Below are 24,131 nucleotides of genomic sequence, written 5' to 3' on the forward strand. Positions count from 1 at the left end.
CCTGACTCAAACTGCAATACGTACCGAACCCTGACTCAAACTGCAATACGTACCGAACCCTGACTCAAACTGCAATACGTACCGTATCCTGACTCAAACTGCAATACGTACCCTGACTCAAACTGCAATACGTACCATACCCTGACTCAAACTGCAATACGTACCGAACCCTGACTCAAGCTGCAATACGTACCGAAACCTGACTCAAACTGCAATACGTACCGAACCCTGACTCAAACTGTAATACGTACCGTACCCTGACTCAAACTGCAATACGTACCGAACCCTGACTCAAACTGCAATACGTACCGAACCCTGACTCAAACTGTAATACATACCGTACCGTTACTCAAACTGCAATACGTACCGTACCCTGACTCAAACTGCAATACGTACCATACCCTGACTCACACTGCAATACGTACCGTACCCTGACTCAAACTGCAATACGTACCGTACCGTTACTCAAACTGCAATACGTACCGTACTCTGACTCAAACTGCAATACGTACCGTACCGTTACTCAAACTGCAATACGTACCGTACTCTGACTCAAACTGCAATACGTACCATACCCTGACTCAAACTGCAATACGTACCGTACCGTTACTCAAACTGCAATACGTACCGTATCCTGACTCAAACTGCAATACGTACCCTGACTCAAACTGCAATACGTACCATACCCTGACTCAAACTGCAATACGTACCGAACCCTGACTCAAGCTGCAATACGTACCGAAACCTGACTCAAACTGCAATACGTACCGAACCCTGACTCAAACTGTAATACGTACCGTACCCTGACTCAAACTGCAATACGTACCGAACCCTGACTCAAACTGCAATACGTACCGAACCCTGACTCAAACTGTAATACATACCGTACCGTTACTCAAACTGCAATACGTACCGTACCCTGACTCAAACTGCAATACGTACCATACCCTGACTCACACTGCAATACGTACCGTACCCTGACTCAAACTGCAATACGTACCGTACCGTTACTCAAACTGCAATACGTACCGTACTCTGACTCAAACTGCAATACGTACCGTACCGTTACTCAAACTGCAATACGTACCGTACTCTGACTCAAACTGCAATACGTACCATACCCTGACTCAAACTGCAATACGTACCGTACCGTTACTCAAACTGCAATACGTACCGTACTCTGACTCAAACTGCAATACGTACCGTACTCTGACTCACACTGCAATACGTACCGTATCCTGACTCAAACTGCAATACGTACCATACCCTGACTCAAACTGCAATACGTACCGTACCGTTACTCAAACTGCAATACGTACCGAACCCAGACTCAAACTGCAATATGTACCGTACCCTGACTCAAACTGCAATACGTACCGAACCCTGTCTCAAACTGCAATACGTACCCTGACTCAAACTGCAATACGTACCCTGACTCAAACTGCAATACGCACCGAACCAGGACTCAAACTGCAATACGTACCCTGACTCAAACTGCAATACGTACCCTGACTCAAACTGCAATACGTACCCTGACTCAAACTGCAATACGCACCGAACCAGGACTCAAACTGCAATACGTACCCTGACTCAAACTGCAATACGTACCCTGACTCAAACTGCAATATGTACCGTACCCTGACTCAAACTGCAATACGTACCCTGACTCAAACTGCAATACGCACCGTACCCTGACTCAAACTGCAATACGTACCCTGACTCAAACCGCAATACATACCCTGACTCAAACTGCAATACGTACCGTACCCTGACTCAAACTGCAATACGTACCCTGACTCAAACTGCAATACGTACCCTGACTCAAACTGCAATATGTACCGTACCCTGACTCAAACTGCAATACGTACCGTTACTCAAACTGCAATACGTACCGTACCCTGACTCAATCTGCAATACGTACCCTGACTCAAACTGCAATACGTACCCTGACTCAAACTGCAATACGTACCGTACCCTGACTCAAACTGCAATACGTACCATGACTCAAACTGCAATACGTACCGTACCGTTACTCAAACTGCAATACGTACCGTACCCTGACTCAAACTGCAATACGTACCGAACCCAGACTCAAACTGCAATACGTACCGTACCCTAACTCAAACTGCAAAACGTACCGAACCCTGACTCAAACTGCAATACGTACCATACCCTGAATCACACTGCAATACGTACCCTGACTCAAACTGCAATACGTACCGTACCGTTACTCAAACTGCAATACGTGCCGAACCCTGACTCAAACTGCAATACGTACCGTAGCCTGACTCAAACTGCAATACGTACCGTAGCCTGACTCAAACTGCAATACGTACCGTACCGTTACTCAAACTGCCATACGTACCCTGACTCAAACTGCAATACGTACCGTACCGTTACTCAAACTGCAATAGGTACCGAACCCTGACTCAAACTGTAATACGTACCGTACCCTGACTCAAACTGCAATACGTACCGAACCCTGACTCAAACTGCAATACGTACCGAACCCTGACTCAATCTGCAATACGTACTGTTACTCAAACTGCAATACGTACCGTATCGTTACTCAAACTGCAATACGTACCGAACCCTGACTCAAACTGTAATACGTACCGTACCCTGACTCAAACTGCAATACGTACCGAACCCTGACTCAATCTGCAATACGTACCGTTACTCAAACTGCAATACGTACCGAACCCAGACTCAATCTGCAATACGTACCGTTACTCAAACTGCAATACGTACCGAACCCTGACTCAAACTGCAATACGTACCGTACCCTGACTCAAACTGTAATACGTACCGAACCCTGACTCAAACTGTAATACGTACCGTACCCTGACTCAAACTGCAATACGTACCGTACCCTGACTCAAACTGCAATACGTACCGTACCGTTACTCAAACTGTAATACGTACCGAACCCTGACTCAAACTGCAATACGTTCCGAACCCTGACTCAAACTGCAATACGTACCGAACCCTGACTCAAACTGCAATACGTACCGAACCCTGACTCAAACTGTAATACGTACCGAACCCTGACTCAAACTGCAATACGTACCGAACCCTGACTCAAACTGTAATACGTACCGAACCCTGACTCAAACTGCAATACGTACCGAACCCTGACTCAAACTGTAATACGTACCGTTACTCAAACTGCAATACGTACCGAACCCTGACTCAAACTGTAATACGTACCGAACCCTGACTCAAACTGCAATACGTACCGTACCCTGACTCAAACTGTAATACGTACCGAACCCTGACTCAAACTGCAATACGTACCGAACCCTGACTCAAACTGTAATACGTACCGAACCCTGACTCAAACTGCAATACGTACCGTATCGTTACTCAAACTGCAATACGTACCGAACCCTGACTCAAACTGTAATACGTACCGTTACTCAAACTGCAATACGTACCGTATCGTTACTCAAACTGCAATACGTACCGAACCCTGACTCAATCTGCAATACGTACCCTGACTCAAACTGCAATACCGTACCGTGTGTTTGGTAAACCGTTACTCCCCTATATGGAACGAAACACTTGTGGATAGACAACTATTTTCTTGCAAGTGACAACAGCTTTTATTTTATTAACGTGACTATAAAATATGCATTTTCATAACTAATTCAGATGATATGCTACTACCGGTAAAGTACTTGAAATATTTCTTACATCTGACTTATTATTCTGTGAAACTTCTAGTGCTACTCTTTTACAATTATACTGAACAAAAATAGAAACGCAACATGTAAAATGTTGATCCCATGTTTCTTGAGCTGAAATGCACAAAAATCTTATCTCTCTCAAATGTTATGCACAAATTTGTTTCCATCCCTGTTAGGCCTGTCAGTGAGCATTTCTCCTTTGCCAAGATAATCCATCCACCTGACAGCTGTGGCATATCATGAAGCTGATTAAACAGCATGATCATTACACAGGTGGACCTCGTGCTGGGGACAATAAAAGGCCACTCTAAAATGTGCAGTTTTGTCGCACAACATATTCCCACAATGTCTCAAGCTGAGGGAGCATGCAACTGGCATGCTGACTACAGGACTGTCCACCAGAGCTGTTGCCAGAAAATTGAATGTTAATTTCCCTACCATAAGCCGCCTCCAACGTTTTTAGAGAATTTGGCAGTATGTCCAACCGGCCTCACAACCGTAGACCACATGTAACCACACCAGCCCAGGACCTCCACATCCAACTTCACCACCTGCGGGATCATCTGAGACCAGCCACCAGACAGCTGATGAAACTGAGGAGTAGTTATGTCTGTAATAAAGTGGGGAAAAACTTATTCTGATTGGCTGGGCCTGGCTTCCTAGTGGGAGGGCCTGTGCCCTCTCAGGCCCACCCATGGCTGTGCCCCTGCCCAGTCATGTGAAATCCATAGATTAGGGACTATTGAATTGATTTAAATGGACTGATTTCCTTATATGAACTGAATATCTTTGAAATTGTGGCATGTTGTGTTTATTTATTTTTTGTACATTTAACTAACTATTTAGCAGTCTTATGGCTTGAAAGTAGAAGCTATTCAGGTTCCTGTTGGTTAAAATACCAGGTGGTAAAATGCAGCTCCTCAATGGAGCATCTGTAGAACATTTTGAGGATCTGAGGGCCAAATCTGTGGTGCGTAATATATATATATATATATATATATATATATACACAGTGCCTTGCGAAAGTATTCGGCCCCCTTGAACTTTGCGACCTTTTGCAAAATTTCAGGCTTCAAACATAAAGATATAAAACTGTATTTTTTTGTGAAGAATCAACAACAAGTGGGACACAATCATGAAGTGGAACGACATTTATTGGATATTTCAAACTTTTTTAACAAATCAAAAACTGAAAAATTGGGCGTGCAAAATTATTCAGCCCCCTTAAGTTAATACTTTGTAGCGCCACCTTTTGCTGCGATTACAGCTGTAAGTCGCTTGGGGTATGTCTCTATCAGTTTTGCACATCAAGAGACTGACATTTTTTCCCATTCCTCCTTGCAAAACAGCTCGAGCTCAGTGAGGTTGGATGGAGAGCATTTGTGAACAGCAGTTTTCAGTTCTTTCCACAGATTCTCGATTGGATTCAGGTCTGGACTTTGACTTGGCCATTCTAACAACTGGATATGTTTATTTTTGAACCATTCCATTGTAGATTTTGCTTTATGTTTTGGATCATTGTCTTGTTGGAAGACAAATCTCCGTCCCAGTCTCAGGTCTTTTGCAGACTCCATCAGGTTTTCTTCCAGAATGGTCCTGTATTTGGCTCTATCCATCTTCCCATCAATTTTAACAATCTTCCATGTCCCTGCTGAAGAAAAGCAGGCCCAAACCATGATGCTGCCACCACCATGTTTTACAGTGGGGATGGTGTGTTCAGCTGTGTTGCTTTTACACCAAACATAACATTTTGCATTGTTGCCAAAAAGTTACATTTTGGTTTCATCTGACCAGAGCACCTTCTTCCACATGTTTGTTGTGTCTCCCAGGTGGCTTGTGGCAAACTTTAAAGGACACTTTTTATGGATATCTTTAAGAAATGGCTTTCTTCTTGCCACTCTTCCATAAAGGCCAGATTTGTGCAATATACAACTGATTGTTGTCCTATGGACAGAGTCTCCCACCTCAGCTGTAGATCTCTGCAGTTCATCCAGAGTGATCATGGGCCTCTTGGCTGCATCTCTGATCAGTCTTCTCCTTGTATGAGCTGAAAGTTTAGAGGGACGGCCAGGTCTTGGTAGATTTGCAGTGATCTGATACTCCTTCCATTTCAATATTATCGCTTGCACAGTGCTCCTTGGGATGTTTAAAGCTTGGGAAATATTTTTGTATCCAAATCCGGCTTTAAACTTCTTCACAACAGTATCTCGGACCTGCCTGATGTGTTCCTTGTTCTTCATGATGCTCTCTGCGCTTTTAACGGACCTCTGAGACTATCACAGTGCAGGTGCATTTATACGGAGACTTGATTACACACAGGTGGATTGGATTGTACATTAGTCATTTAGGTCAACATTGGATCATTCAGAGATCCTCACTGAACTTCTGGAGAGCGTTTGCTGCACTGAAAGTAAAGGGGCTGAATAATTTTGCACGCCCAATTTTTCAGTTTTTGATTTGTTAAAAAAGTTTGAAATATCCAATAAATGTCGTTCCACTTCATGATTGTGTCCCACTTGTTGTTGATTCTTCACAAAAAAATACAGTTTTATATCTTTATGTTTGAAGCCTGAAATGTGGCAAAAGGTCGCAAAGTTCAAGGGGCACTTTCGCAAGGCACTGTATATGTGTATATATATATATGTGTGTATATATATATATATATAATAACCAGGACTAAAACTATCCAGAAAAATATAGATCACACTAATACACCAACACCAAATAACAGAGAACAAGCCCGCACAATACCCAGCGGGCCTAGTGCCCTTAAATAGCCTACAAACAAAACTAACTCAAAACAGGTGTAACCAATAGACCCAATTAACAGAAACAAACGGAAAGGGAATCGATGGCAGCTAATAGGCCGGCGACGACGACCGCCGAGCAGGAAGAGGGACCATCTTCGGCGGGATTCGTGACACATATACATTTCTTAGGGATGTTGACACCGAAAAACTTGAAGCTCCACTACAGCCCTCCGTTTCCTGTTGTCCACAATCAGCTCCTTTGTCTTGCTGACATTGAGGGAGAGGTCGATGTCCTGGCACCACACTGTCAGGTCACTGACCACCTCCCTATAGGCGGTCTCACCGTTGTCAGTGATCAGGCCAACTACCGTCGTGCCGTCAGCAAACTTGATGATGGTGACTGAGTCATGCGCAGCCACTCAGTCGTGGGTGAACAGAGGGAGAACAGCAGGGAACATTCCTGAGGGGCCCCGTGTTAAGGGTCAGCATAGGGGTTGTTGCCTACCCGACTGTTTGGGGACGGCCCATCAGGAAGTCCGGGATCCAGTTGCAGAGGGTGGTGTTTAGTCCCAGGGTCCTTAACTTGGTTATGAGCATTGTTGTTTGAATTAGTGTCGCACTCCTTGAAAGTGGCAGCTCCTGCCTTTAGCTCAGTGCGGATGTTGCCTGTAATCCATGGCTTCTGGTTGGGATATGTACATACATACGGACACTGTGGGGTCGTCCCGATGCACTTATTATTAGTACACTCCTCAATGTTATCAGATGAATCATGGAACACTGAGCACCACACCATCATAATATAATCTAATGTAAAGTCCTTCCCACTTCAGAACACTGAGCACCACACCATCATAATATAATCTAATGTAAAGTTCTTCCCACTTCAGAACACTGAGCACCACACCATCATACTATAATTTAATGTAAAGTTCTTCCCACTTCAGAACACTGAGCACCACACCATCATACTATAATTTAATGTAAAGTTCTTCCCACTTCAGAACACTGAGCACCACACCATCATAATATAATCTAATGTAAAGTTCTTCCCACTTCAGAACACTGAGCACCACACCATCATAATATAATATAATGTAAAGTTCTTCCCACTTCAGAACACTGAGCACCACGCCATCATAATATAATCTAATGTAAAGTCCTTCCCACTTCAGAACACTGAGCACCACACCATCATAATACAATCTAATGTAAAGTTCTTCCCACCATCATAATACAAGAGGCAGGGTCTTGACCTTCATAAGAAAACACAACAATTAAGATTTCTTTATTGCCTCCACATCAAAATGGCCTGTCCCATTGAGTCAGTGACAATATCAATCTGGCCTGTCCCATTGAGTCAGTGACAATATCAATCTGGCCTGTCCCATTGAGTCAGTGACAATATCAATCTGGCCTGTCCCATTGAGTCAGTGACAATATCAATCTGGCCTGTCCCATTGAGTCAGTGACAATATCAATCTGGCCTGTCCCATTGAGTCAGTGACAATATCAATCTGGCCTGACCCATTGAGTCAGTGACAATATCAATCTGGCCTGTCCCATTGAGTCAGTGATAAAATCAATCTGGCCTGTCCCATTGACTCAGTTATAACAGAACACATTATGAAGAGTTCCAAAATACTACCCTATTCCCTTTATAGCCCCATGGGCCCTGGTCAAAAGTAGTGCACTATATAGACAACAGGGTGCCATTGGGGACCCCCTCTTGGTTATTATTATTATTTTTTAAACATGATGGACTGACTGGTTTAAATGTGTATGATGTGAGAATGTATGTGTATGTGATTATTTTAAATGAAGGTGATGCCTAAGAAAAATGTCCATCCTGGATGGACAATAAAGTTGAATTTGATTATATTTAACCTTTATTTAAGTATATTTAATTACCTCTATGGAGTGAATGTTGTCTTCTGAACCAGCTCCACAGTAGCAGGAAATGACTCTTGATTGGAAGCCAGAGAGGGACAGATTGGCTCTAAATTACCTCATGTTAATAACTTAACTGCCGTTAAGTCATAATGAGGCCATATTCAGAGGGGGGTTTTCAACAGACACAATAATTGGTCATATTCAACCTTCCCTATCAGGCAATTTTGGCTGCGGTTGGTAGTCTGGGGGTAGAGACATAGAAGTCACACTTTACATAGTCATATGGATATTAGACTACAGTACCGGTACAGAATACATGGTTTTTTAGCATCATGTAGCAGCCATCTTGGCCCACACAGATAGACTGGGATTCTACCATTACATCTAGCATCCAGCTTGGCCCACACAGATAGACTGGGATTCTACCATGACATCTAGCATCCAGCTTGGCCTACACAGATAGACTGGGATTCTACCATGACATGTAGCATCCATCTTGGCCCACACAGATAGACTGGGATTCTACCATGACATGTAGCATCCATCTTGGCCCACACAGATAGACTGGGATTCTACCATGACATGTAGCATCCATCTTGGCCCACACAGATAGACTGGGATTTTACCATGACATCTAGCATCCAGCTTGGCCCACACAGATAGACTGGGATTCTACCATGACATCTAGCATCCAGCTTGGCCCACACAGATAGACTGGGATTCTACCATGACATCTAGCATCCAGCTTGGCCCACACAGGTAGACTGGGATTCTACCATGACATTATTATTTCCTGATAAGCCTTGTTGTAGAGCCCTATTATTTCCTGATAAGCCTTGTGTAGTAGAGCCCTATTATTTAATGATAAACCTTGTGTATGAGAGCCCTATTATTTAATGATAAGCCTTGTGTAGTAGAGCCCTATTATTTAATGATAAGCCTTGTGTAGTAGAGCCCTATTATTTAATGATAAACCTTGTGTAGGAGGGCCCTATTATTTAATAAGCCTTGTGTAGTAGAGCCCTATTATTTCCTGATAAGCCTTGTGTTGTAGACCCCTATTATTTAATGATAAACCTTGTGTAGTAGAGCCCTATTATTTAATGATAAACCGTGTGTAGGAGAGCCCTATTATTTAATGATAAACCTTGTGTAGTAGAGCCCTATTATTTAATGATAAACCTTGTGTAGTAGAGCCCTATTATTTAATGATAAACCTTGTGTAGTAGAGCCCTATTATTTAATGATAAACCTTGTGTAGGAGGGCCCTATTATTTAATGATAAGCCTTGTGTAGTAGAGCCCTATTATTTAATGATAAGCCTTGTGTAGTAGAGCCCTATTATTTAATGATAAACCTTGTGTAGGAGGGCCCTATTATTTAATAAGCCTTGTGTAGTAGAGCCCTATTATTTCCTGATAAGCCTTGTGTTGTAGACCCCTATTATTTAATGATAAACCTTGTGTAGTAGAGCCCTATTATTTAATGATAAACCGTGTGTAGGAGAGCCCTATTATTTAATGATAAACCTTGTGTAGTAGAGCCCTATTATTTAATGATAAACCTTGTGTAGTAGAGCCCTATTATTTAATGATAAACCTTGTGTAGGAGGGCCCTATTATTTAATGATAAGCCTTGTGTAGTAGAGCCCTATTATTTAATGATAAGCCTTGTGTAGTAGAGCCCTATTATTTAATGATAAACCTTGTGTAGGAGGGCCCTATTATTTAATAAGCCTTGTGTAGTAGAGCCCTATTATTTCCTGATAAGCCTTGTGTTGTAGACCCCTATTATTTAATGATAAACCTTGTGTAGTAGAGCCCTATTATTTAATGATAAACCGTGTGTAGGAGAGCCCTATTATTTAATGATAAACCTTGTGTAGTAGAGCCCTATTATTTAATGATAAACCTTGTGTAGTAGAGCCCTATTATTTAATGATAAACCTTGTGTAGTAGAGCCCTATTATTTAATGATAAACCTTGTGTAGGAGAGCCCTATTGTATCCTGATAAGCCTTGTGTAGTAGAGCCCTATTATTTCCTTTAATTGCTCGGAGGTGGATGTGAATCTGGAGAAGGTGGAGGAAGAGGAGGATGTGGAAGAGGTAGAGGATGTGGAAGAGGAGGAGAAGGAAGAGGAGGAGTTGGAAGTGGATCTGGAGGAGGAGGAGGTGAAGGAAAAGGAGGAGGATGTGGAAGAGGAGGAGAAGGAAGAGGAGGAGTTGGATGTGGATCTGGAGGAGGAGGAGGTGAAGGAAGAGGAGGAGGAACAGTATGTAGTGAAACATCCCTTACATACTGTGTCCTTTCTATTAACCTATATAGTAGCCTGTGCAGTAGCCTGTATAGTAACATGTGTAATAGCCTGTGTATTAGCCTGAATAGTAACATGTGTAGAAGCCTGTACAGTAGCCTGTACAGTAGCCTGTACAGTAGCCTGCGGGGACTTTTCACCTTGTTCTTTATTAACAAGGTTGAGAATACAGGCCATATATACAGTAACTCATCCACCTGGTCAGATACAGGGAGACGGTATGAGGCTATATGGGCCTTTCAGTTTAATCTGAAGGCTGCAGGGTTAACCCTAACCCTATATGGGCCCTTCAGTTTAATCTGAAGGCAGCAGCCAATACTGTTCTCCTTGGAGACGTCTTACATAAATGCCAGTGAAAGGTCAATATTAAGATGACAATCCAACCCATCTGGGTGGGTGGAGAGATAGAGGAAGGAGGTAAGGAGAGAGAGAGGGGAGAGGGAGAAAGAGACGGAGAGAGAGAGACAGAGGAGAGAGAGACAGAGGAAAGAGAGACAGAGGAGAGAGAGACAGACAGAGGAGACAGAGGAGAGAGAGACAGAGGTGAGACAGACAGAGGAGAGACAGACAGAGGGGGAAAGAAAGAGAAAGAGAGGAAGAGAGCGAGCCCTTCTCTCCTCGGCCTGGTCTCATTGGACTTACCAATATTGACCTCGTCGTCCGTCTCTGCGTCTCCTGTACACTCAAACTGGAACTCCTTGAGGGACTGAGAGAACTTATGGACAGCATTCGACAGATCTGGAGGAAGAGAGGGTCTGTGTACTGTATATCAGGTTTTATGGTTCTGAGTATTACTGTATTACTGGGGTGAAAGGACAGAGCTTTTGTAGCAGATGGGGATTTGGGAAAATCACTCCTCAGCCTGAAATCTTGTCACTTGCACTGCCGAATTGGGCCTTTTTCTGTGGCACAGCTGTTTAGAACCAGAGAGCCCTTGGTTAGAGCCGTTGTAAATGACAAAGTACACAGATAGGGAGGAAGCTAAGCTGGCAACACTGTGGTCCATCACAGCGGCAGAAACAGGAACATTCCAGGAGATGATGGAAAACTCTTCTTACTGTCATTATACAGTGCCTTCAGAAAATTTTCAGACCACTTAATTAACTTTTAACACATTTTGTTACGTTATAGCCTTGTTCTAAAATGGAAAAGGCAAAACTCCATTATCAGTTAGCAAAAACCATATTTTTGACATTATTGCAAATTTATAAAAATAAAAACAGAAATACCTTATTTACATAAGTATTCAGACATTTTGCTATGAGATCAGTTGTATCCTGTTTCCATTGATCATCCTTGACATGTTTCGACAACTTGATTGGAGTCAGTTTTATGGGGTATTGTGTGTCGATTGATGAGGGGGAAAAAAATATTTAATACCATTTTTTAAAAGGCTGTAATGTAACAACATTTGGAAAAAGTCAAGGGGTCTGAATACTTTCCGAAGGCATTGTAGATAGTAGCATGTACATAGTATACAAGTAGAGTATATAGTAACATGGGAACTACCTACTACCTGCCGTAACAGCAGGAGACTAAACAACAACATGGATACTCTCTACTATAACAGCAGGAGAAAAAACAACATGGATACTATCTACTGTAACAGCAGGAGAAAAAACAACATGGATACTATCTACTGTAACAGCAGGAGACTAAACAACATGGATACTATCTACTATAACAGCAGGAGACTAAACAACATGGATACTATCTACTATAACAGCAGGAGACAGTATCCATGTTGTTCAGTCTCCTGTTGTTATAGCAGATAGTATCCATGTTGTTTATTCTCCTGTTGTTACAGTAGATAGTATCCATGTTGTTGTTTAGTCTCCTGCTGTTACAGTAGATAGTAGAAAGTATCTATGTTGTTCATTCTCCTGCTGTTATAGCAGAGAGTAGATTGAACAACATGAATACTATCTACTGCAAACTCAGGAGACTAAACATGGATACTCTCTACTATAACAACAGGAGACTAAACAACTTGGATACTATCTACTATAACAGCAGGAGACTAAACAACAACATGGATACTATCTACTGTAACAGCAGGAGACTAAACAACAACATGGATACTATCTACTGTAACAGCAGGAGACTAAACAACAACATGGATACTATCTACTGTAACAGCAGGAGACTAAACATGGATACTCTCTACTGTAACAGCAGGAGACTAAACAACAACATGGATACTATCTACTATAAAAGCAGGAGACTAAACAACATGGATACTATCTACTGTAACAGCAGGAGACTAAACATGGATACTCTACTATAACAGGAGACTAAACAACATGGATACTATCTACTGTAACAGGAGACTAAACAACATGGATACTCTCTACTGTAACAGCAGGAGACTAAACAACAACATGGATACTATCTACTATAACAGCAGGAGACTAAACAACATGGATACTATCTACTGTAACAGCAGGAGACTAAACATGGATACTCTCTACTATAACAACAGGAGACTAAACAACATGGATACTATCTACTATAACAGCAGGAGACTAAACAACATGGACACTATCTACTGTAACAGCAGGAGACTAAACATGGATACTCTCTACTATAACAACAGGAGACTAAACAACATGGATACTCTCTACTATAACAACAGGAGACTAAACAACATGGATACTATCTACTTTAACAGCAGGAAACTAAACAACATGGATACTATCTACTGTAACAGCAGGAGACTAAACATGGATACTCTCTACTATAACAACAGGAGACTAAACAACATGGATACTATCTACTATAACAGCAGGAGACTAAACAACATGGATACTATCTACTGTAACAGCAGGAGACTAAACATGGATACAATCTACTGTAACAACAGGAGACTAAACAACATGGATACTATCTACTGTAACAACAGGAGACTAAACAACATGGATACTCTCTACTATAACAACAGGAGACTAAACAACATGGATACTCTCTACTATAACAACAGGAGACTAAACAACATGGATACTATCTACTTTAACAGCAGGAGACTAAACAACATGGATACTATCTACTGTAACAGCAGGAGACTAAACATGGATACTCTCTACTATAACAACAGGAGACTAAACAACATGGATACTATCTACTGTAACAGCAGGAGACTAAACATGGATACTCTCTACTATAACAACAGGAGACTAAACAACATGGATACTATCTACTATAACAGCAGGAGACTAAACAACATGGATACTATCTACTATAACAGCAGGAGACTAAACAACATGGATACTATCTACTGTAACAGCAGGAGACTAAACAACAACATGGATACTATCTACTGTAACAGCAGGAGACTAAACAACAACATGGATACTATCTACTATAACAGCAGGAGACTAAACAACATGGATACTATCTACTATAACAACAGGAGACTAAACAACATGGATACTATCTACTGTAACAGCAGGAGACTAAACAACAACATGGATACTATCTACTATAACAGCAGGAGACTAAACAACATGGATACTATCTACTATAACAACAGGAGACTAAACAACATGGATACTATCTACTGTAACAGCAGGAGACTAAACATGGATACTATCTACTATAACAACAGGAGACTAAACAACATGGATACTATCTACTGTAACAGCAGGAGACTAAACAACAACATGGATACTATCTACTATAACAACAGGAGACTAAACAACATGGATACTATCTATTGTAACAGCAGGAGACTAAACAACAACATGGATACTATCTATTGTAACAGCAGGAGACTAAACAACAACATGGATACTATCTACTATAACAGCAGGAGACTAAACAACATGGATACTATCTACTATAACAGCAGGAGACTAAACAACATGGATACTATCTACTGTAACAGCAGGAGACTAAACAACAACATGGATACTATCTACTATAACAGCAGGAGACTAAACAACATGGATACTATCTACTATAACAGCAGGAGACTAAACAACATGGATACTATCTACTGTAACAACAGGAGACTAAACAACAAAATGGATACTATCTACTATAACAGCAGGAGACTAAACAACATGGATACTATCTACTGTAACAACAGGAGACTAAACAACAAAATGGATACTATCTACTGTAACAGGAGACTAAACAACAACATGGATACTATCTACTATAACAGCAGGAGACTAAACAACATGGATACTATCTACTGTAACAGCAGGAGACTAAACAACATGGATACTATATACTGTAACAGCAGGAGACTAAACATGGATACTCTCTACTATAACAACAGGAGACTAAACAACATGGATACTCTCTACTATAACAGCAGAAGACTAAACAAAATGGATACTATCTACTGTAACAGCAGGAGACTAAACAACAACATGGATACTATCTACTGTAACAGCAGGAGACTAAACATGGATACTATCTACTATAACAACAGGAGACTAAACAACATGGATACTATCTACTATAACAGCAGGAGATTAAACAACATGGATACTATCTACTGTAACAGCAGGAGACTAAACATGGATACTCTCTACTATAACAACAGGAGACTAAACAACATGGATACTATCTACTATAACAGCAGGAGATTAAACAACATGGATACTATCTACTGTAACAGCAGGAGACTAAACAACATGGATACTATCTACTATAACAACAGGAGACTAAACAACATGGATACTCTCTACTATAACAGCAGGAGACTAAACAACATGGATACTATCTACTGTAACAGCAGGAGCAACAGGAGACTAAACAATAACATGGATACAATCTACTACCTATTTTAACACATGAGACATACAACAACATGGATACTACCTACTGTAACAGGAGACTAAACAACATGGATACTATCTCGCTATCTACTGTACCAGCAGGAGACTAAACAACATGGATACTATCTACTGTAACAGCAGGAGACTAAACAACAACATGGATACTATCTACTGTAACAACAGGAGACTAAACAACAACATGGATACTATCTACTGTAACAGCAGGAGACTAAACAACAACATGGATACTATCTACTGTAACAGCAGGAGACTAAACATGGATACTCTCTACTATAACAACAGGAGACTAAACAACATGGATACTCTCTACTATAACAACAGGAGACTAAACAACAACATGGATACTATCTACTATAACAACAGGAGACTAAACAACAACATGGATACTATCTACTGTAACAGCAGGAGACTAAACAACAACATGGATACTATCTACTGTAACAACAGGAGACTAAACAACATGGATACTATCTACTGTAACAGCAGGAGACTAAACAACAACATGGATACTATCTACTGTAACAGCAGGAGACTAAACAACATGGATACTATCTACTTTAACAGCAGGAGACTAAACAACATGGATACTATCTACTGTAACAGCAGGAGACTAAACATGGATACTCTCTACTATAACAACAGGAGACTAAACAACATGGATACTCTCTACTATAACAACAGGAGACTAAACAACAACATGGATACTATCTACTATAACAACAGGAGACTAAACAACAACATGGATACTATCTACTATAACAGCAGGAGACTAAACAACATGGATACTATCTACTGTAACAGCAGGAGATTAAACAACATGGATACTATCTACTGTAACAGCAGGAGACTAAACATGGATACTCTCTACTATAACAGAAGGAGACTAAACAACATGGATACTATCTACTATAACAGCAGGAGATTAAACAACATGGATACTATCTACTGTAACAGCAGGAGACTAAACATGGATACTCTCTACTATAACAGCAGGAGACTAAACAACATGGATACTATCTACTGTAACAGCAGGAGACTAAACAACAACATGGATACTATCTACTGTACCAGCAGGAGACTAAACAACATGGATACTATCTACTATAACAGCAGGAGACTAAACAACAACATGGATACTATCTACTGTAACAGCAGGAGATTAAACAACATGGATACTATCTACTGTAACAGCAGGAGACTAAACAACAACATGGATACTATCTACTGTAACAGCAGGAGACTAAACAACAACATGGATACTATCTACTGTACCAGCAGGAGACTAAACAACATGGATACTATCTACTATAACAGCAGGAGACTAAACAACAACATGGATACTATCTACTGTAACAGCAGGAGACTAAACAACATGGATACTATCTACTGTAACAGCAGGAGACTAAACAACAACATGGATACTCTCTACTATAACAGCAGGAGACTAAACAACATGGATACTATCTACTGTAACAGCAGGAGACTAAACAACAACATGGATACTATCTACTGTAACAGCAGGAGATTAAACAACATGGATACTATCTACTGTAACAGCAGGAGACTAAACAACAAAATGGATACTATCTACTGTAAGAGGAGACTAAACAACAACATGGATACTATCTACTGTAACAGGAGACTAAACAACAACATGGATACTATCTACTGTAACAACAGGAGACTAAACAATAACATGGATACAATCTACTACCTATTTTAACACATGAGACATACAACAACATGGATACTACCTACTGTAACAGGAGACTAAACAACATGGATACTATCTACTGTAACAGCAGGAGACTAAACATGGATACTCTCTACTATAACAGGAGAATAAACAACATGGATACTATCTACTATAACAGCAGGAGACTAAACAACATGGATACTATCTACTGTAACAACAGGAGACTAAACAACAAAATGGATACTATCTACTGTAACAGGAGACTAAACAACAACATGGATACTATCTACTATAACAGCAGGAGACTAAACAACATGGATACTATCTACTGTAACAGCAGGAGACTAAACAACATGGATACTATATACTGTAACAGCAGGAGACTAAACATGGATACTATCTACTATAACAGCAGGAGATTAAACAACATGGATACTATCTACTGTAACAGCAGGAGACTAAACAGCATGGATACTATCTACTGTAACAGCAGGAGACTAAACAACAACATGGATACTATCTACTGTAACAACAGGAGACTAAACAACATGGATACTATCTACTGTAACAGCAGGAGACTAAACAACATGGATACTATCTACTGTAACAGCAGGAGACTAAACAACAACATGGATACTATCTACTGTAACAACAGGAGACTAAACAACATGGATACTATCTACTGTAACAGCAGGAGACTAAACATGGATACAATCTACTGTAACAGCAGGAGACTAAACAACAACATGGATACTATCTACTATAACAGCAGGAGACTAAACAACATGGATACTATCTACTATAACAGCAGGAGACTAAACAACACGGATACTATCTACTGTAACAACAGGAGACTAAACAACAAAATGGATACTATCTACTATAACAGCAGGAGACTAAACAACATGGATACTATCTACTGTAACAACAGGAGACTAAACAACATGGATACTATATACTGTAACAGCAGGAGACTAAACATGGATACTCTCTACTATAACAACAGGAGACTAAACAACATGGATACTCTCTACTATAACAGCAGGAGACTAAACAACATGGATACTATCTACTGTAACAGCAGGAGACTAAACAACAACATGGATACTATCTACTGTAACAGCAGGAGACTAAACATGGATACTATCTACTATAACAGCAGGAGATTAAACATGGATACTATCTACTATAACAGCAGGAGATTAAACAACATGGATACTATCTACTGTAACAGCAGGAGACTAAACATGGATACTCTCTACTATAACAACAGGAGACTAAACAACATGGATACTATCTACTATAACAGCAGGAGATTAAACAACATGGATACTATCTACTGTAACAGCAGGAGACTAAACAACATGGATACTATCTACTATAACAACAGGAGACTAAACAACATGGATACTCTCTACTATAACAGCAGGAGACTAAACAACATGGATACTATCTACTGTAACAGCAGGAGCAACAGGAGACTAAACAATAACATGGATACAATCTACTACCTATTTTAACACATGAGACATACAACAACATGGATACTACCTACTGTAACAGGAGACTAAACAACATGGATACTATCTCGCTATCTACTGTACCAGCAGGAGACTAAACAACATGGATACTATCTACTGTAACAGCAGGAGACTAAACAACAACATGGATACTATCTACTGTAACAACAGGAGACTAAACAACAACATGGATACTATCTACTGTAACAGCAGGAGACTAAACAACAACATGGATACTATCTACTGTAACAGCAGGAGACTAAACAACATGGATACTATCTACTTTAACAGCAGGAGACTAAACAACATGGATACTATCTACTGTAACAGCAGGAGACTAAACATGGATACTCTCTACTATAACAACAGGAGACTAAACAACATGGATACTCTCTACTATAACAACAGGAGACTAAACAACAACATGGATACTATCTACTATAACAACAGGAGACTAAACAACAACATGGATACTATCTACTATAACAGCAGGAGACTAAACAACATGGATACTATCTACTATAACAGCAGGAGATTAAACAACATGGATACTATCTACTGTAACTGCAGGAGACTAAACATGGATACTCTCTACTATAACAGCAGGAGACTAAACAACATGGATACTATCTACTGTAACAACAGGAGACTAAACAACATGGATACTATCTACTGTAACAACAGGAGACTAAACAACATGGATACTATCTACTGTACCAGCAGGAGACTAAACAACATGGATACTATCTACTATAACAGCAGGAGACTAAACAACAACATGGATACTATCTACTGTAACAGCAGGAGATTAAACAACATGGATACTATCTACTGTAACAGCAGGAGACTAAACAACAACATGGATACTATCTACTGTAACAGCAGGAGACTAAACAACAACATGGATACTATCTACTGTACCAGCAGGAGACTAAACAACAACATGGATACTATCTACTATAACAGCAGGAGACTAAACAACAACATGGATACTATCTACTGTAACAGCAGGAGACTAAACAACATGGATACTATCTACTGTAACAGCAGGAGACTAAACAACAACATGGATACTCTCTACTATAACAGCAGGAGACTAAACAACATGGATACTATCTACTGTAACAGCAGGAGACTAAACAACAACATGGATACTATCTACTGTAACAGCAGGAGATTAAACAACATGGATACTATCTACTGTAACAGCAGGAGACTAAACAACATGAATAATACATGAATAATACCTACTAACAGCAGGAGACTAAACAACAAAATGGATACTATCTACTGTAAGAGGAGACTAAACAACAACATGGATACTATCTACTGTAACAGGAGACTAAACAACAACATGGATACTATCTACTGTAACAACAGGAGACTAAACAATAACATGGATACAATCTACTACCTATTTTAACACATGAGACATACAACAACATGGATACTACCAACTGTAACAGGAGACTAAACAACATGAATACTATCTACTGTAACAGCAGGAGACTAAACATGGATACTCTCTACTATAACAACAGGAGACTAAACAACATGGATACTATCTACTATAACAGCAGGAGACTAAACAACATGGATACTATCTACTGTAACAACAGGAGACTAAACAACAAAATGGATACTATCTACTGTAACAGGAGACTAAACAACAACATGGATACTATCTACTATAACAGCAGGAGACTAAACAACATGGATACTATCTACTGTAACAGCAGGAGACTAAACAACATGGATACTATATACTGTAACAGCAGGAGACTAAACATGGATACTCTCTACTATAACAACAGGAGACTAAACAACATGGATACTCTCTACTATAACAGCAGGAGACTAAACAACATGGATACTATCTACTGTAACAGCAGGAGACTAAACATGGATACTATCTACTATAACAACAGGAGACTAAACAACATGGATACTATCTACTATAACAACAGGAGACTAAACAACATGGATACTATCTACTGTAACAGCAGGAGATTAAACAACATGGATACTATCTACTGTAACAGCAGGAGACTAAACATGGATACTCTCTACTGTAACAGCAGGAGACTAAACAACATGGATACTATCTACTGTAACAGCAGGAGACTAAACAACAACATGGATACTATCTACTGTAACAGCAGGAGATTAAACAACATGGATACTATCTACTGTAACAGCAGGAGACTAAACAACATGAATAATACCTACTAACAGCAGGAGACTAAACAACAAAATGGATACTATCTACTGTAACAGGAGACTAAACAACAACATGGATACTATCTACTGTAACAACAGGAGACTAAACAATAACATGGATACAATCTACTACCTATTTTAACACATGAGACATACAACAACATGGATACTACCTACTGTAACAGGAGACTAAACAACATGGATACTATCTCGCTATCTACTGTACCAGCAGGAGACTAAACAACATGGATACTATCTACTGTAACAGCAGGAGACTAAACAACAACATGGATACTATCTACTGTAACAACAGGAGACTAAACAACATGGATACTATCTACTGTAACAGCAGGAGAAAAAACAACATGGATACTATCTACTATAACAGCAGGAGACTAAACAACAACATGGATACTATCTACTGTAACAACAGGAGACTAAACAACATGGATACTATCTACTGTAACAGCAGGAGACTAAACAACATGGATACTATCTACTGTAACAGCAGGAGACTAAACAACAACATGGATACTATCTACCGTAACAACAGGAGACTAAACAACAACATGGATACTATCTACTGTAACAACAGGAGACTAAACAACATGGATACTATCTACTGTAACAGCAGGAGACTAAACAACATGGATACTATCTACTGTAACAGCAGGAGACTAAACAACATGGATACTATCTACTGTAACAGCAGGAGACTAAACAACAACATGGATACTATCTACTGTAACAACAGGAGACTAAACAACAACATGGATACTATCTACTGTAACAACAGGAGACTAAACAACAACATGGATACTATCTACTGTACCAGCAGGAGACTAAACAACATGGATACTATCTACTGTAACAGCAGGAGACTAAACATGGATACAATCTACTGTAACAGGAGACTAAACAACAACATGGATACTTTCTACTGTAACAACAGGAGACTAAACAACAACATGGATACTATCTACTGTAACAGCAGGAGACTAAACATGGATACAATCTACTGTAACAGGAGACTAAACAACAACATGGATACTTTCTACTGTAACAACAGGAGACTAAACAATAACATGGATACAATCTACTACCTATCTTAACACATGAGACATACAACAACATGGATACTACCTACTGTAGGAGACTAAAGAACAGCGTTGATACTATCTACTGTTACAGCAGGAGACTAAACTACAACACACATGGTTTAGGTTCAGGATATAATAAAACTGTACATTCCTTTTTAAAGTACCTCCCTCTCCCACCTCTCCCTCTTTTTCACAATCACCTATCCCCTACACAATTCCCTAATGGTAAAGCAGTGAAAACTACAGTATGACTGCATCGGGCCTCCAAGCCCCACAGGGCCTGTACCTGTCACTCAGTGTAATAGCAATTTTTTATAGTCCTCGTTTTAGCAGTGAAAGAAGCTCTGTGTTGCAACAGAATGCAGTTTGAAGGCTAGATATGTAGTCCCTCTCTCCCCGCCTGTAACCCCAGGATCTCTCTAACATCTTTCTCTAGCCCTGGGATATCTGTACTCAGAAACCCTTACTGCTCCTGTTCTGTTAGCAGGAATAATGAATATAGGGCAGGAGAGTGAGAGAAGAGAGTGAGGAGAGGAAGAGAGAAAGGAAGGGAGAAAGAGCGAGAGTGGGGAAAAAAAATAATCATGAGCTTAACGTGTTGTTTACATCTTCCAAATGAGATGAAAGAACCACCCCGAGAACCACTTTCTCTCTCTAATCACTGTAAATACACACACACAGTATCACACAGTACTACACAGCAAAACAACCACGGATTAAGTTTAAAAATAAGTTTAGTCCCAGGTTGACACATGGTGAAATAACACAACAGGAGGGAAGCACAGGAGCCTGCGGAGAACAAAGAGCATAACAGAGAATGATGACGCATCCTTGTGAGCTGTCACATCAACTGACAGGAGGAGGGAGGAAGCAGCAGGGAGAGAAGTGTCCACAGCACATCTCACCGTCCGAACACACGCAGCACTGACCTCATTCCATCATCCCACCATGGCTAGAAGAAAAACTGATTGTATCGTGTAATTCAAGGGAGTGGAGGGTTTACTGCTTTGTGCTGCCTTCATATTTCCACTACAGCACATTGGTAGTGTTGGCATCATCCCACCCAGGGTAACAACACTAGCAATGTGCATGCACCGCCCCCATGACGATGTGTCTGTTTCAGCCATCTATATCCTGGGTTTGAGGAAGTCTCGCCGGGTTGACTGCTTTCCATTCACTCCTGAGACTATTTCATTCTCTTCTTGCACCTGTCATTTCCTGTTAACGTTATGAAATCAAATTGTATTTGTCAACTGCGCCGAATACAACAGGTATAGATTTTACAGTGAAATGCTTACTTACAAGTCCTTAACCAACAATGCTTTAAGAAGTTAAGAAAATAAGTGTTAAGTAAAAAATAGAAAATAAAGTAACAAATAATTTAACGGCAGCAGTAAAATAACAATGTGGAGGCTAAATACAGGGGGTACCAATACAGAGTCAATGTGGAGGCTATATACAGGTTATTACGGTACAGAGTCAATGTGGAGGCTATATACAGGGGGTACCAGTACAGAGTCAATGTGGAGGCTATATACAGGTTATTACGGTACAGAGTCAATGTGGAGGCTAAGAACAGGGGGTACCGAGTCAATGTGGAGGCTATATACAGGTTATTACGGTACAGAGTCAATGTGGAGGCTAAGAACAGGGGGTACCGAGTCAATGTGGAGGCTATATACAAGGTATTACGGTACAGAGTCCATGTGGAGGCTATATACAGGGTATTACGGTACAGAGTCAATGTGGAGGCTATATACAGGGGGTACCGGTACAGAGTCAATGTGGAGGCTATATACAGGGTGTTACTTTGAGGGATAGTTTGTTTTTTTCTGGCACCACACGGCCATGTCTCTGACCTCCTCCCTATAGACTGTCTCGTCGTTGATCAGACCTACCACTGTTGTATCATCGACAAACTTAATAATGGTGTTGGAGTGGTGCAGTCATGAGTGAACAAGGAGTACAGGAGGACACTTAGCACGCAGAAGTGTTTGTACTGACCTGACCCTGTAATGGCTGAAATGGGCTCAATGGAATACGTTGTCTTCCAATTGAATCTCTAAGAATGCTAAAGCTTTGTCAGGGTTGTAACGCAACCGTCAAGTCTTCCATCACAAGAAAGAAGAGTGCTCAACAA

The sequence above is a fragment of the Oncorhynchus mykiss genome, chromosome 24 (assembly GCF_057628025.1).
Source record: "Oncorhynchus mykiss isolate SJ-2025 chromosome 24, ASM5762802v1, whole genome shotgun sequence".
Classification (NCBI taxonomy): Eukaryota; Metazoa; Chordata; class Actinopteri; order Salmoniformes; family Salmonidae; genus Oncorhynchus; species Oncorhynchus mykiss.